The sequence below is a fragment of the Trachypithecus francoisi genome, unplaced genomic scaffold, assembly GCF_009764315.1.
Source record: "Trachypithecus francoisi isolate TF-2019V2 unplaced genomic scaffold, Tfra_2.0 Lachesis_group8, whole genome shotgun sequence".
Taxonomy (NCBI): Eukaryota; Metazoa; Chordata; class Mammalia; order Primates; family Cercopithecidae; genus Trachypithecus; species Trachypithecus francoisi.
The window spans coordinates 88,407,593-88,421,941 of NW_022681473.1; positions in this window are offsets into that span (position 1 = coordinate 88,407,593).

The following is a 14,349-nucleotide window of genomic DNA, read 5'->3' on the forward strand; positions in this document are numbered from 1 at the left end:
TAACTGAGTCATATATTCACTTCTTGACCCTTTTTAAATTTTGTAGACAATTTCAAACCCACCCACATACTCCCCAGTGTTCACAAATTAACATGAAAAACATCTGTTGTAACCTCTCAGAGCTAAGCCCAAGAGAATGCATTTTCTTTGAAGTCCATCTTCCCATTCTAAATCTTGTATTTTGAGAGTATTTCTCAAATGTGCCTTTCTTCTCTGTATCTGCTCACACATAAACCTAAGACACAATTTATTAGCAACCTCCAGGCACAGAATTACCAAGTTGTCCCTAAAACAGCTGAAGACCTTAATATTCTCACTTCTTCTGGATTTCTTACTCTTGCTGTTTTCCTGACCACAAAGAGTTCTGTTTACGTTTTTGAAGGTCATTTAATTTTCCAAAATGGGTATTTCTTGTTATTTTATTTTAAACATTTAGGCTTCTTTTGGAGGGAGGGATTTTTCAGCATCTCCAGTTGTCAAGAAGACACATGGTTTCCCCAACCCTTCTTGTTTCAATGTTTCAATTTATTCTAAGTTATTTTCATTACAATTGTTTCCTTTTCTCTCTTTTTCAAGTTATGACATTCATCAGATGTCCCATGATCCTTAGATAAAAGCTTTGTGTTCATGTGGCAGGCTCAACAAGTATTAAGCCTGATTGCATTGTCTGTCATGCAACTAAACCATTTAATTGAAGGAATCACAACTGTCAATATCTTTAGGTTTTTATTCTTGGGCTCATTAGTTTGTACATGCTGGAATTCTTCAATATCCTTCTAGGAGGTGCTAACTCGGTATTTTTCAGTAGTGTTTAAGTGATATGACATAATTTAGACCAAGCCCAATTCCCTCTTTCTTTGGGATTACATGTTCTTAGGCTCTGTATTAAAAATAATTACCAGACAAGGAGAGGTGGCTCAAGCCTGTAATCCCAGCACTTTGGGAGGCCAAGGTGGGCAGATCACCTGAGGCCAGGAGTTTGAGACCATTCTGGCCAAAGTGGTGAGACCCGGTCTCTACAAAAAGTGCAAAAATTAGCCAGGCGTGGTGGTGCACACCTGTAATCCCAGCTACTTGGGAGGCTGAGGCAGGAGAATCACTTGAACCTGGGTAGTGGAGGTTGCAGTAAGCTGAGATCATGCCACTGCACTCCAATGTGGGTGACAGATCGAGACTGTCACAAAGAAATAAATAAAAATAAAAATAATCACCATTATTATGTTTTTGTCCTCCAGTTATAACATAAAACTTCTAACCCTAAGACCTAAAATATTAGAGCATTTTCTAGATGATTTTGAAGTACCATACATCTCCTAAATTGAAAACTTGTTTCTGAAAGTGCATATGTGCACAGTTATATTGAGGTTGTTGAAGGTACAGAAGTGAAATAATTCACATACTTCCACAGCAGAATAGACAGATTATACATGATTATGGTTTATATTTTCTGCCCATCTTCAGTAAGTACTGTTCTTATTTTTCATATAATGTCCTAAAAGGGAAAAAATAAATTGGCTCCATAAGCAATTACTAGACCAATATAATAACATTATTGTTGATAACATTATTTTTAATGGTTATTTCCAAGTACTTTTATGAATTTTGAATCTGACATTATTAGTACATTGTTGGGTGTAAAGTTACATATATAGCCCATATATAGCCCTTTGGTAAACATGAGATCTTTTTTTTTTTTTTTTGAAGAAAACAGATTGCTAATAAAGCATTGGTTTTACATCATAATAAGTGATATTCCAGAGAAGAAGTCTCCTTTAAGTTTCTGTATTTCTCAACATAATGTCAGTGCTTAGTCAAAAAACTTTAGACAAATTAAGCTTAACAAAGTTTAACGGAGCAGAGAATGATTTGCAAATCAGGATGTTCCCAAACCAGAATACATTCAGAGCAACTCCTGGATTGCCACATGATTGAATAATATTTATGGACAGATAAAACAAAAAAAAATACTTACAGAAAGCAGAAGCAAAGTACAGAAACAATTGAATTGGTTAGGACTTTATTTTATTTATTTATTGTATTTGTTTTTGTATTGTATTTTGTATTATATTTTGTATTTTATTTATTTATTTATTTTAGTTATTTATTGTATTTGCTTTATTTTAAAACAGTTTGAACAATTGGCCACTTGTGAATGCTACAACTCCATGATTGGTATGAGCAGTCTCTTTACATATCCTGTTAGCTTACCATTTACTATGTATGGAGAAATCCATAGGCTGAACATAAAATATGTAAGAAAGTGGCTTTGGACTAAACTAAATCAATAATTCATTCTGCTATAATTATTTCTTTTTCTGCATATTATTCTTTCTGTTCATAAAATACCAGCATTTTTTACTTCTTTATATCTTTTTCATTTTAAAGGTGATTTTAACTGGGTATTTAAGGCAAAATCCTGATTACGCCCCTTGGAAAACATCAAATATTGTTCTGAAATTTCTTCTGAAATCTGTTTCCAACTTGTGACACTTATTTTCTAATGCCTCATCTAACTTTTAAGAATCACAAGGGCAAAAATTACGTCCTATCACACACAGACATATATATGTATAATCTACCATGTTTCCTTTTACAAAATATTGCCTATATGGGTTGCTAATGTAGCTTATATAAATTCATAAATTCAATACTGTAAACTTTTCTATAAGGACTATGCCATGTATTTCAAATAAAAAGAAATTCTGATAGTTTTAGGGCAGCAGACTATCATTTTGTCTTAGATGAGTAAATGACCCATGAGTTTAAAGGACAAAGGAACACAGGCTAAGACCCCATCATTTGGTTGGATTTCATTTCAGAAAGTTACTTGGCTTTCAGATGTACCCTGCAGGTGTAATCCCCACCTACCTCCAATCTTTTAGGATCAACCTCTTCAGAGAATAAACTCCTTGTTTATTGCAGGATGGGTCGGAGTAGTCATCTAGACACAGGTGGCAAGGAATTTGCCTGGATTCTGATGCTAGTTTTTAATTTTTTTTTTTTTTTTTGAGGCAGAGTCTCACTCCATCACCCAAGCTGGAGCACAGTGGAGTCACAGGATCCTTAGGGTGTCACTTAGCCAGCCAGAAATCTTAGTGGCCAGTGGCACTTTTACCCAAGTTTGCTTGGGCATGCTAGGTTTGTTCTGTGCACTTGGCCTAGCAGACTGCACTCAGCTCATGCTACCAGCCCAGATCCCATGACTGCCAAGGGCGAGCCAGGTGCAGAGTGATGAGGGATGTATGAGCAAGCAGGCATGGGGTCAAACCCCTGCACACAGCCAGGCATGCTGGCTGTGGCTCAGCAGGCAGCTCCAGGTGCTGGCATCAGTGCTGGGTCCCTGTGAGGCTGCAGCTAGACCAGGCATACTACAGGCAGCTTCCACTGCTAGCACTGGGGAACACAGTGGCATCCAGAAGCTTGGAGATGCCAGCAACTGCAGAGCACCAAAGAGGGCGTCACAGCCCTGGCTCAGGGAGCTCCTAGGTTGGGGCTCCCCGAGGGGAAGCCTCTCTTCTTCTCTCCTGTTTTTCTCATCACCCACAATGTGGTGAGCGAGGACAGTATTTCAGCCCTGTTTGTGTGGCAGCTCTTTGAGTCCTGCCATTTGGTGGGTCCTGAGTTCTTGTCCTGTGTCCTGAAAGAATGAGATATGCAGACAACTGGAGGGTGAGTAAGGCTAAAATGTGCTTTATTGAGTGACAGAATAGCTTTTAGGAGACCTGAAGTAGGTAGCTCCTTTCCATAGGCAGGTCACCCAACGAGTTCAGCTCTGAGCACGGAGGAGACCCAGAGTATGTAGCTCCTATCCACAGGTAGGTCATCTCAACAAGTGTACAGGTCTCAGCTGAGAGGAGACCCACAGTGGGTAGCTCCTCTCTGCAGGCAGGTTTTCCTGACATCTGCCAGAGTCTGGCTGAGTCCAGGGTTTTTTTGGCTTTCAGAGGGAGAGGAAGTGCATGCTGATTGGTCCATGGGCAGCCATGGGCGAGCAGAGGAAAAGCACCATAAGTTCTTACACTAGTCTACAGAACTGGTAGCTCAGCCCCCAGACTTCAGGTCATCCCCGGGAACCTGCTCCTTTCCACCCAGGAGCCTGTCTGCCATCTGCTGCCATTAACCTGCCATTCACAGTGCCCAGGCTCTTTGTGCCAATGGAAGCTTGCAGGCCTGTGCCAAGCTGCCCTCAGCCCTCCCTCAATCTCACTCCCATGCTCATCAGTGCCCAAAGTCCAGAGAGAGCTGAGGAAGCATGGGGCTGATGCCACCAGAGGGCTGGAGAGTCAGCACTGGCCTCAGTGCACACACACCTGGCCGGGTTGTGACAGCACTTGGGCTCGCCCACAACTTTCCTCCAAAATCTGAGCAGGTGCCAGGCGCGTGTAGAGACTAGGCAGTGGGAGCATGCATTTTGAAGCCTACAGGGCCAAGGGGCTTCCTGGACCCCAAGAGCACAGGGATGCCCAGGTTCATAGTCAAGATTGGGTGACTTCAGCTGTGCACAGGAGCATGAGGCTCCTGCCCTACCAACTCAGAAGGGGATGAGGCTCCTGCCTATTCCCAGCTGCCTCTGGCTCCATGGAGCTTGCAGCCCTGGCCACACCTCCTATGCTGCAGCTGGCATCTTTGCAGCAGCCATGCTGCTGCTGTCATCAATGGCATTATCTCTGTTCATTGCAACCTCTGTCTCCCAGGTTCAAGCAATGCTTGTGCCTTAGCATCCCAAGTAGCTGGAATTACAGGTGTGTACCACCATGCCTGGCTATTTTTTTGTATTTTCAGTAGAGACAGGTTTTGCCATGTTGGCCAGGCTAGTCTCAAACTCCTGGCCTGAAGTGACCTGCCCACCTCGGCCTCCCAAAGTGCTGGAATTACAAGTATGAGCCACTGTGCCTGGCCCCTTCTGATGCTTCTTTTATGGATTTACAAATAATCCTATTTTTTATCACTCTATTTTTTTTATTATAAAAAATATAATCCTATTTTTTATACTTTCAATGGTTCTGGTTTCCAAAATTACTAAAGCTGTTTGAAGTCCTGTGGTATGGATGAACCAACTTCTAGGATCCCTTTATTACTTGCATGTTTCATCTGTTTGCCAATATTCAATTTACTATTACACATCTAATTTCCACCCAACATTTTGTTAATATTTGTTTTTTTTTCATTGTTGAGTGTGTGTGTGTATGTGTGTGTGTATTTGTGTATTACCCATTATGATTTTCAGTGCTGCCTTCCCTCCAAGGGGAAGACAGAACAGTTGAAGTAGTGCATCTGGAAATGTAACAATATTTTCGTTCAAGTTTTTTTTTTTTTTTTTTTTTTTTTTTTTTTTTTTTTTTTTTTTTTTTTCTGAGACGGAGTCTTGCTCTGTGGCCCAGGCTGGAGTGCAGTGGCCGGATCTCAGCTCACTGCAAGCTCCGCCTCCCGGGTTCCCGCTATTCTCCTGCCTCAGCCTCCGGAGTAGCTGGGACTACAGGCGCCCGCCACCTCGCCCGGCTAGTTTTTTTGTATTTTTTTAGTAGAGACGGGGTTTCACCGTGTTAGCCAGGATGGTCTCGATCTCCTGACCTCGTGATCCGCCCGTCTCAGCCTCCCAAAGTGCTGGGATTACAGGCTTGAGCCACCGCGCCCGGCCCGTTCTAGTTCTATGAGATGCTCTTTTCCATTTTAGTACAAGCCTGAGCTTCAGATACATCAAAATTCATGAAGTTTCCTGACTAAGTCTTACTGCTCTTACATTTTTATTTTCCATAGGCCATGATCTCTTTATTTTTTTCTAATTTTTACATATGAATATAATTGATCATGAATATAATTTTTGTCAGGAGTATATTTTGAGTCCTGTATCTTTCCATCAAATCAAGCAACATTATGTTACAGAGCTTTCATGAGGACTTTAAACTTTTCTAAAACCTCACAGCTACTAATCCTAAAAGATGTACCAGAAAGATCATAGCATATATTCCATATTACACTGTGTGTTAAACATATATTTATAAATGTCTGATATTTTAAGTTATAATTTGTTGGAAACACACACATACACACACACACACACACACATAAGTAGCAAATTTGGGAAAGATATTCATCCACTAATATAGCTGTGAGGGGTAAAAGGGTGGAGGAGAAAAGAAGGGAGAGATAGGAAATATCAATTCTAATTTTCAAAAGGAAACACCAACAATAAACCACTATTCAGTGTCTATGTGTGTATCATAGAAATGTGAGAATTACCAATAACCTGCTAATAGTGACTATATCTGTGTGGTGAGATTTCATGTAATATTTGCCTTCTTCCTTGAACTATTCTTATTTTATATCATTTTCTGAAAATAAATTATTATATATTTTCACTTGAAAATGGTTAGTTCTACAGAAACACAACCAAGTACGCTACCAGGCTCCTTCTTGGTATTTTATAAAACATATAATATATATATTATTCATATTTTCTGAGAATTTTGTCATCTGTGATTTTTAAAAAGCTGCTATTTAAACTTTTAAAGTAGAATAATAATAGTAGTAAAAATATCAGAATGCTTGTCTTTAAATATAGAATGATATTTATTTTGTACATGTTTTCTACAAATTTGTATCACTCTTTTGCCAGATTCATGGAGTTATGACCCACTATTTAAGTGAGATGAAGGCAGTCCCCAGAGTCATACTAGCTGTGATTCAATCACTCACAAATATTAGCCCCTGCCATAAGCACACACTAAAATAACTATGCTAATTTCAACTGATAAATTGTAATGAATCTTGTTTTCCTAACTGCTGTATATCATTGAGATGGAATAATGAAAATAAGAAAAATAAACTTCTTTAAATATAAAGAGGAAATGCACCATAAAGAGCAGAAATTAGAAAATGAACACACACACACACACACACACACACACACACACATGTATATGACATCTTCTACATGCCAAAGGCTATCTAAGCACGGATATTGTTGTTAACAGTCTGAAGCACTTACAAGAATAATATATCCCTTATGAGTGTTTCTCTTCTTTTTTATTAAAGAAATTAAGGGACAAATTAAATGCATTTGACAAAGTTATTGTAGCTGGTAGCTCTATATGAATCTATAGTGCTAAAGTCATTAAATAAGTTGAGAAGAGGGCTTAGACCTAAACACAGGAGAGTTCTGACAAGGTATAATTAATGTTATTCAATATATGAAGCCATCTAAATAAGAGCATGTCTTTGTTTTCATGTGATTGTTGATTACTACATCTGAGCCACTCTACATATGTGAGGAAAGTATCAGGCCATAGACTGAAATGAGACACACCTGGATCTAAATCTTGGTTTCTTTTATGTGACCTTGAGAACACTAAGCCACTCTAGTCAAGTTTCATACAAATAACATTAGACCTCATCTATAATATATGACTGTAAAAATTAAATTATGATTCATGTGGAAAGTTTTCCCAAGTCAGTATTTTTTCTTTAATGCTATAAATTCATATTTATGGCTAAACCCCTCTTTTTTCCTAGACAAAAACAAGTAAATAAGGCACAAGTTTTGTCTTTAACTTACTTAAGATGTTGTTTATTTCTTCTAAATTTAGAAAAACAAGTACACAAGATGTAATGGCAGATTTATCTGTAACATTGGTAGAATTAGCATTTGATTATTTAATGCATTGAAGATCATTATTTTATATATATCCGCATTTAATACAATTAGGCTAATGTGCTTGGCACTAGGCATAAAAATATGAATACAAAAACACCATATTGTGATGTAACTTGCAATCTGATTGGGGCAGAAAACAGTTGGTACTGGCCTAGGTGTTGAAAGTCCAGCATCTCGTGGACAATGAAACATATGCAATTAGTCTCAATAAAGGAGAGATGGAATAGGAAACCATATGCAATGATGGGAGAATAGTCAGGTGTAGGTAAATGGCATCATTTCCAAGGCCACTCATTATGCCTTTTGTTATATTGTCTATTCCTATTTTGGTAACTTTGAGAGGTTGCAAAAAGAAAAATTTTAGTAGGCAGAAATGTTCCATCCTACTAATCCTTTTCTGCCCACTGAGTGTTCCTGAACCACTCGCCAAAATCTTATGCCTCACGTGAAATTTATTAAGCTGCTTTGAAAATTATAATCTTGGTTTGCAAACCTCACAGCGTTGGCTTGCTTGATTACTCCAGATGTGCAACAATTGCCTTCTTTTCTCCTGCTTACATTATTTCATGGCAACTTTACAACCTAAAATCTAGAATTCAAACTGACTATAAATAGGAAGGAGCAGCATAACTCTACTTTTCCACCAATCACTGATGAACTCACCCATATTCTCTTCTTTCTCTGCATGTTCTCAATATGCTTTCAATATTGTAGATTAATGTTTTTTTCCATTCCATCTCCACTGCTGATATGTTGGTTGGCCTTATTCCCTAGCAGTTGATCAAGTTTTATTACTTAGTGGCTATTAAGTATTTGGACTCTTTTCAGATTGTCTTAAGCATCCACTTTTAAGAATTGTTCTATTGGTAGTCTTAATACAAACCTCACATATGATGCGTTTTGAACTCTTTCATTAGATCACCAGGAAAGGCAAATTATTGTATTCAGGTATCCAAGTGACCCTATTATTTTCTGTGTTGAAGAAGAATGCCCTATCTCATGACCTATCAGAAGTATACAATTGCATCAATTTAGTGGGGGAAAATTTTAAATGGAGGAATAACAACATGGCTCATTCTGCACATTTACTGACTTATCTTTTGTTTGGTTCCTGACTTGGTTCAAGGGCAAGAGGTTAGCCCAGCTAGACCCTGAGCACATGCTCTTATAATCTTCTATAACACACTCCACTCTTATCCTGAATTGGTGATAATACAAATACTTTTTTTTTTTTTTTTTTTTGAGACGGAGTCTCACTCTGTCGTCTAGGCTGGAGTGCAGTGGCGCAATCTCAGCTCACTGCAAGCTCCGCCTCCTGGGTTCACACCATTCTCCTTCCTCAGCCTCCCCAGTAGCTGGGATTACAAGCGCCTGCCACTACGCCCGGCTAATTTTTTTTGTATTTTTAGTAGAGACAGGGTTTCACCGTATTAGCTAGGATGGTCTCCATCTCCTGACCTTGTGATTTGCCTGCCTCAGCTTCCCAAAGTGCTGGGATTACAGCGTGAGCCACTGCGCCTAGCCAATAAAAATACTTTTAGTAGCTGCATGGATGAACTACTTTTAATGGCTATGTAGATATTCTATTGCATAATATAATTATTGCATGATTACCATGACTTAATGGATAATACAGTTTTGGATAAAGCAAAATTTAAAAATGTGTTGATTTAAATAAAATGTTAAATAATAATAAAAGTTGTTGAATCATATAACAAAATTATGAATATGCTGCTCAAATAATTGACAATTGTAAAAATCAGCTGTTATGTTTACCCATCTTTTTCCACCAAATCAAAACATTCCTGCACTGTACATCTCTTGATACCCATGACCTCTAGACCACGTGAAGTCCCTATTCACAATCATCACTCTGTACTTTACTCTCAGAAACCTCATCCAGTTTCTCATTATTGATTTGATAACTTTTTTCCACTTTAGGTTCAATGAACGTGTATGGTATTATGTCTATCTTATACTCATTGGTTCCTGATTTAGTAACTGGGTCGTGGTAGGCTTTAACATTTGCTACATGAATAAGCCGGAAATGACTCATTTCACAGGGTTTCAATCGTGGAAAAGGCAAACTCTGTAAAAAACAGGATTTACAAGACAGATAATAGGCATTGATCTTTAAAGTTATTATTCTGAGTCTTTTTAAGTTATTATGGCTGCTTTATTATATATAATGCAAAAATGCTATTAGTAAATTTTTTGTTTTCTGCTGCTCCTTTTGGTTGCTAAGTAGATATCAGATATACATGTTGGTAGGTTTCAGATATGGGAATGGGGATCTGGATCTGTGTTTCAGATTCAAGTCTTCAGAAAACTGGATTTTCAAAGTGGAGTTAGATGGACCTTGAGTTCCTTGGCATAAGTCAGAATAGAGCTACTGAGAGGTGCCATGGGTGGGTAAGGTAAGAGGGTAAATGAGAGAATCCAAAAACAGTAGCGATATGGTATAGAATGGCAAGCTAGTGAACACTGTGGATGGGACTGTTCAGTGATCATTTAGAACAGATATATCTGATCCTGAATTTGAAGTTTACTTTATTTCTATAGTTCAAAGCCATTGTATATATTTAATACTTCATATACATTGAATTTTATTAATAAAAAAGGTTAATTAAAGAAAGGCACTGGATCTACCCAATGCAGAATAATGGCAGTAAATCTAGTAGTATTGGAAGATTGATAGAATTAATTTAGACCAAGCTGGAACTTACGGTCCAGAAGGGGCTATAAGATAGCTGCCCATAGTCGCATAAATCAGAGATATTGTGAGAAATTAAGAGATATTCTAAAATTGTACAGTTGAATTTCTAGTCTTTTTTGTTTGTTTGTTTGTTTTTGAGACGGAATCTCTCTCTGTCGCCCAGGCTGGAGTGCAGTGGTGCAATCTCGGCTCACTGCAAGCTCCATCTCCTGGGTTCAAGCCATTCTCCTGCCCAGCCTCCCGAGTAGCTGGGACTACAGGTGCCCGCCACCACGCATGGCTCATTTTTTTGTATTTTTAGTAGAGACAGGGTTTTACCATGTCAGCCAGGATGGTCTCGATCTCCTGACCTTGTGATCCGCCTTCTCGGCCTCCCAAAGTGCTGGGATTACAGGTGTGAGCCACTGCGCCTGGCCCCTCTAGTCATTTTCATGTATATATTAAGGGTAGAATAATCCAACTAAATTATTTAACAACGATTGTTGAACAATAATAATGAATTATTAAATAATAATTAAATATTTATATACAAATTTATTAATCTAGTATTTATGTTCATCTTTTTTATTTTTACAAAATGGCGATACAAGTAAAAGTTTTTGTTAGCCTTCAAGTTCAGCTCATCAGCTAAGAAGAAAATGAGAAAAGAAGAGATCCATTTGATCCATTTGTTATACAGTTGGGTATTCTTTTCAATAAGTGTAACAAATATCTACCAGGAGGTCTATATTATAGCATACATATAATGAATTGATCTAATCTAAAAGTTAAAAGTTAACTATAAGCATCAGTCCATGTTATAACATTACATGGATTCAAAATCAGTTGTGTATTTTTGAGGAAGTTCCTTAGAGTTAACTGGTAATTTTTATTTATTTATTTATTTTTAATTTGTGAAACTGACTTTGTGTATTTAGTAAAATTTATGAAGCCAATCTGGATTGACAGTGTATGTGAAAACAGAGAGATGTACTTGGGGCAGTGTTTATGGAAAGTCAAGGAAGGAGAGAGAGCAGTGAGACATTTAATAGTTATATGTGGATTTACTAATACTAATTATCTATATCTACAATAGTACATTGAGCTCTAGCTTAGATTATAAACATAACATAAAGGAATCCTACTTTATATCTTGGATTCAACTCACAAAAATAGAAATTTCAAATTGTTATACTAAGATATTTTAAGGGGACTTTTCCATTACTGAGGCCCCATAAAGTGAAATCATCCTTTATACTTGCTTTAACCTCAGCGTTAATCTCAAAAAGCTTACACAGTGAGGTAGAATTTAAATGACAACACAGGTCTATAAAAGTATTAGGTACACAGAAACTTAGAAGCCATGTTAAAAGATCCATATATATACATATATATTACTATATATAAACTACTATATATATAGTAGTTTATTTTACATGGCTGAAATTAATTTATTCTCAACTTTAATCTGACTGATTCATAGTCACAATATTTGTCTTTTTGGGAGGGCTTCACAGTCTGCCATATAAAATATTTATATCCTTTTTTCTTCATATGAATCAAAATTATCATCATTCCTCTTCTCACTGATTTTACAAATGAAACTGCATAACTAATCCATAGCATTTTTAGAGAAGAAAAATGACTTGACACATAGCAGGAATATGCTCACCTGACAAGCCATCACTCTAAAGTTTCCATTAGCTCAATCAGAAAATGGCTTTACAGTGAAAAAATAAAATAAAATGAAGGCTTGGAGTCTGTTACTCCCATGGCTATCATTTGGCAAACTTACAGAAAAAAATCATTTTTTTTTCTTCACAGCCTGATAATATTCAAACTTTTTCAATCACTCCTTAACGGTTAGCATTATTCTCACACCTGGAAAAACAAAAATAAAACAGAGATGAGGAGAGAGAGAAAAGGTGTGGGTACAGGAATAAAAGGGAAAGGAGGAGTGTAGAGGAAGAGATAAAAGAGATGAAGGGAAAAAGTAGGGAAGGATGTCTCTGACTGCTGAGAAATAAATATAAGAGGTAATAACACAGGTAAAAGTGACGTGGTTTGTGGTAGTTTTCAGTGTCCACCAACAACTTACAGACATTCTTGGAATGAGAAATGACTGGTGAAATAAAATTGATATAGTAACAAGAAAAAATGAAACATTAGATAACTAGAGTAAGATAGAATTCATCAAATGGATAATATTTGTAGAGCTTCTTACTATGGAATCTTCTTTCTGTGCTGCTATGTGCTGCACAGAGAAGGTAAAGGTGAGGAAGCAGTGCTAATAACCTATGATGTGGCAACTGGGTTTATTCTGTTTCACACTCTATAAACTATGAGAGGTTTTATTTGCCTTTTTTAGACAAGAAAAAAATGTCTCCAAGACGTCGCCCTCTTTGGTTTGTATTCTCAGTAATCACCATTAATCCCTCTTGTCCATTATCAACCTTTCATTCAAGATACTTTGCTCTCCAGATGGCTAATCTCTATGGACTACTTCAAAGGGATCTCTCGCACTTTGATTTCTGTTTGGGTTCAGCCAAAGGAAGATAACAGAGGAAGATCAGTAAACAATAAGAAAGAGAGGACGGAGTAAATGGTCCTCCAGTGCTCTCTCTGCTTGGCTGCTTTCTTCTAAGTGTGCTTTCTGATACCTAAAGCCGCATTTCCTACCTTTCAGCTCCTTCTACAGCTATATCCCCCTATCTGGATTACGTTATACTCCCGCTCCCACTTTATCAGGCCTAGCAGTGACAAAAGTTCTCCAGTATTTCTAACCTTTAGAGAGCTACACAATGTTTGTTATTATTTTTTTCTTTTTCTTTTTCTTTCTTTCTTTCTTTTTTTTTTTTTTTGACAGAGTCTCGCTCTGTTACCCAGCCTGTCACCCAGGCTGGAGTGCAGTGGCGAGATCTCAGCTCACTGCAAGCTCTGTTTCCCGGGTTCATGCCCTTCTTCCACCTCAGCCTCCCGCGTAGCTGGGACTACAAGCCCCCGCCACCACGCCCAGCTAATTTTGTTTTTTATATTTTTAGTAGAGACAAGGTTTCACCGTGTTAGCCAGGATGGTCTTGATCTCCTGACCTCCTGATCCGCCCGCCTCCGCTTTCCACCGTACTGGGATTCCAGGCGTGAGCCACCGCGCCCAACCCCTCCCCCACTTTTTTTTCTTGATATGGTCCCTACCTTTTTTGGAAAAAAAAAAAGAAAAAACTTGTTCTTATCGTCTCTTCAATTAACTCATACCAATGTGAAGTCACTTTCTATTAGAATTCATCTACTAGTTGACAAAGCCAAGATTTAAACCCAGGTTTGCCTATAAAACCTAGAATTTTTTTTTTTTTCTTACCAGCCAACAACCTATTTGGAAATTATTATTATTGTTATTATTGAGACAAGAGTTTAACTCTTGTTGCTCAGACTGGAGTGCAATGGCGCGATCTCAGCTCACTGCAACCTCTGCCTCTGGGTTCAAGCGATTCTCTTGCCTCGGTCTCCCAAGTAGCTGGGGTTACAGGGATGCACCACCGCACCCAGCTAATTTTGTATTTTTTAGTAGAGACAGGGTTTCACCATGTTGGTCAGACTGGTCTTGAACTCCTGACCTCAAGTGATCTGCCCACTTTGATCTCCAAAAGTGCTGGGATTACAGGCGGGAACCACTTCACCCAGACTGGGAGATTATTTTTAAGGACCATTGGCCTGACAGTTATGTTTATTTTAAACCCTTCAATTAGTAACTGTTTTCATTATTTTAGGATGATCATCTATTTAATAAAATTTGTATTCCCCCAAAAATAAATAGTGACATAATTGCTTGAAGGCATTTATTACAGATTTTGTTCTAGGACCAGATTCACACAATTCAGTAAGTAGGTTTGTTTTCATTGTTTCCAACCCCATGTAAGCTAACTTATCTATCTTAGCCAGCATTCCTAGATTGTTCATAGCTCCATGCAACTTTTTAAATAAATGTGACTCTACTGGGGCATCT